Genomic DNA, 3066 nt, shown 5'->3' with positions numbered 1-3066 from the left:
CTTGGTGTTACAGTAGGGTTACAGTAGGGTTCTATGGTGTTACCAGTAGGGTACCGTAGGGTTACCATGGTGTTACAGTAGGGTTACCTTGGGTGTTACAGGTAGGGTTCGTAAGGGTTACATGGTGTTACACTAAGGGTTACCTGGTGTTACAGTAGGGTACATTGGTGAGGGATTCATGGTTGTTACGGTAGGGTTACCTTGGGGTTTACAGTAGGGTCTACATGGTAGTTAGCAGTAGGGTTACTTGACGTTAGTTTACATGGTGTAATAGTACATGGTCGTTATGTAGGGGTTTAACATGTGTTACACAGTAGGGTTCTGGTGTTTACAGTAGGGTTAGCGTTTGGTGTTGCTGACGTGAGGTACGGTAGCTTAGGCATGGTGTTTACAGTAGGGTTTACCATGGTGTTACGTAGGGTTTACATGGTTGTAGTTCATGTTCAGTAGGGTTACTGGTGTTACAGTGGGGGTTACCATGGTGTTTGACAGTAGGGTTCCTTGTAGTTACAGTAGGGTTACTTTGGTGTACAAGGAGGTTACATGGTGTTTAACAGTAGGGGTTACATGGTGTTACAGTAGGGTTACTTGGTGTTTACGTAGGGGTTACTTGTGTTTAAGTAGGGTTACATGGTGTTACAGTAGGGTTTATGTGTTACAGTAGTTGGTACCAATGGTGTTACAGTAGGGGTTACATGGTGTTACAGTAGGGTTACATGGTGGTTAAGTGGGGTTACATGGTGTTACGTAGGGTTAGTTGGTGTTACAGTAGGGTTCCTTGGTGTTACAGAGGGTACGCATGGTGTTTACAGTAGGGTTACGCATGTGGGGTTACAGTAGGTTACCTGGTGTTACAGTAGGGTTACCATGGTGTTATGTAGGGTTACAGTAGGTTACATGGTGTTACAGTAGGGTTACCATGGTGTTACAGTAGGGTTACTTGGTGTTAAGTAGGGTTAGTAGGGTTTCCTTGTGTTAAGTAGGGTTACGATTGGGGTTACAGTAGGGTTACTTGGTGTTACAGTAGGGATCCTTGGTGTTTAAGTAGGGTTACAGTAGGGTTACCTTGGTGTTACAGTTGGTTCTTGGTGTACAGTAGGGTCTACCATGGTGTTACAGTAGGGTTACCATGGTGTACGTAGGGTTACCAGGTGTTACACGTGGGTTACTTGGTGTTACAGTAGGGTTACCTTGGGGTTACAGTAGGGTTACATTGGGTGTTACAGTAAGGGTTACAGTAGGGTTACATGGTGTTACAGTAGGGTTACATGGTGTTACAGTAGGGTACCATGGTGGTTACAGTAGGGTTACATGGGGTTACAGTAGGGGTTACCATGGTGTTACAGTAGGGTTACCATGGTGTTACGTAGGGTTAACCATGGTGTTACAGTAGGGGCTTACCTGGTGTTCAGTAGGGTTACAGTAGGGTTTTACCAATGGTGTTACAGTAGGGGTTCCATGTGTGTTACAGTAGGGTTACAGTGGGGTTTACATGGTGTTACAGTAGGGTTACCTGGGGTTACAGTAGGGGTTACCCTTGGTGTTCAGTAGGGGTTACATGGTGTTTACAGTAGGGTTCCTGGTGTTACAAGTAGGGGTTACCATGGGTGTTACAGTAGGGTTACAGTAGGGTTACCATGGTGTTTACAGTAGGGTTAACCTTGGGGTTCAGTAGGGGTTACCTTGGTGTTACGTAGGGGTTTACCATGGTGTTACAGTAGGGTTACCTGGTGTTAAAAGTCGGGGTTCCATGGTGTTACAGTAGGGTTACATGCGTGTTCAGTAGAGGGTTACATGGTCGTGTACAGTAGGGTTACATGGTGTTACAGTAGGGTTACCATGGTGTTACGTAGGGTGTAATGTGTTACAGTAGGGTGTACCTTGGGTTACAGTAGGTTCCTTGGTGTTACAAGTTAGGGTTTACTTGGTGTTACAGTAGGGTTTACCTTGGTGTTCAGTAGGGGTTACTTGGTGTTACAGAGGGGTTAGCATGGTGTTCAGTAGGGTTACTTGGTTGTTACAGTAGGGGTTACCTTGGTGTTAAGTAGGGGTTACATGGTTGGTTACAGTAGGGTTACTTGTGTTACAGTAGGGTTCCAATGGTGTTTTACAGTAGGGTTACCTTGGGTTACGGTTAGTATATTAGTGTATTGTACTTTGAGTTACAGTAGTGTATGTCAGTGCAGGAACATGCTGGCGAATCCTTCTGCCTCGTCATAGCAGCAGTGGGACACTGTCCTCAACGTTCCTTCTTCTGAATAGGGGTCCACACACGCTCGTCAACGCTTATGGAGCAGCTCTTCTTACGAAGCTCCCGCCCTTTCCTGCGGCACCGAAACGCTCCAGGTCTGACAGGAAGAGACGAGACACAGAATGTTAGCGATGGCGCAAAACTAGTCCATGACACATAAGGATAAGACGTAATGTATGCGCAAAATTACAAAACATATATTAGATTGCTATAAGACTGAACTCTAGCAGCAACTGATTTGTTTATCAAAGTTTGATGGTTAGTTTGAAAAGTTGAATCAGGTGTGCTGGCTTGGATAGATTTCAAATGCACTCTCTGAGAGAGTTGTGGTCAATCCCTTGACAAGGGCAATTCTCTGAGAGGTTGTGGTCACTTGACAAAGGTCGTGGTCACCTTGACAACGCCGATTCTCTGAGAGAGTTGTGGTCACCTTGACAAAGCCATCTCTCTGAACAGGTTGTGGTCCCATTGAAAAAGCCATTCTCTGAGAGGTTGTGGTCACTTGAACAAAGCATTCTCTGGAGAGTTGCTGGTCACCTTGAAAAGCATTCTCTGAGAGAGTTGTGGTCACCTTGACAAGGCCATTCTCTGAGAGAGTTGTGGTCACTTTGACAAGCCATTCTCTGAGAGAGTTTGTGGTCCACCTTGAAAAGCCATTCTCTGAGAGAGTTGTGGTCACTTGACAAAGCCATTCTGCTGAGAGAGTTGTGGTGCACGCTTGCACAAAGCATTCTCTGTGTCAGTAGGGCTGGGTGATGCTTAGCTTCTTGGTTCTCAGATTCTAACCGTTTTTTTTTTTTTTTTTTGACTGAATT

General features: G+C 45.4%; 1 long non-coding RNA gene across 1 annotated transcript; it reads left to right on the top strand.

Moving 5' to 3' along the window:
- Positions 1–896: 896 nt before the first annotated feature.
- Positions 897–1218, top strand: LOC139027059 (uncharacterized). The gene is made up of 3 exons (XR_011479091.1): positions 897–935; positions 1028–1081; positions 1185–1218. It is a non-coding gene; the product is annotated as an uncharacterized lncRNA (long non-coding RNA).
- Positions 1219–3066: the final 1848 nt, after the last annotated feature.

Source organism: Salvelinus sp. IW2-2015, unplaced genomic scaffold (genome assembly GCF_002910315.2).
Source record: "Salvelinus sp. IW2-2015 unplaced genomic scaffold, ASM291031v2 Un_scaffold7101, whole genome shotgun sequence".
Lineage (NCBI taxonomy): Eukaryota > Metazoa > Chordata > Actinopteri > Salmoniformes > Salmonidae > Salvelinus > Salvelinus sp. IW2-2015.
The sequence above is the reverse complement of the archived record's forward strand: the minus strand, read 5'-3'. Positions and strand labels throughout refer to the sequence as shown.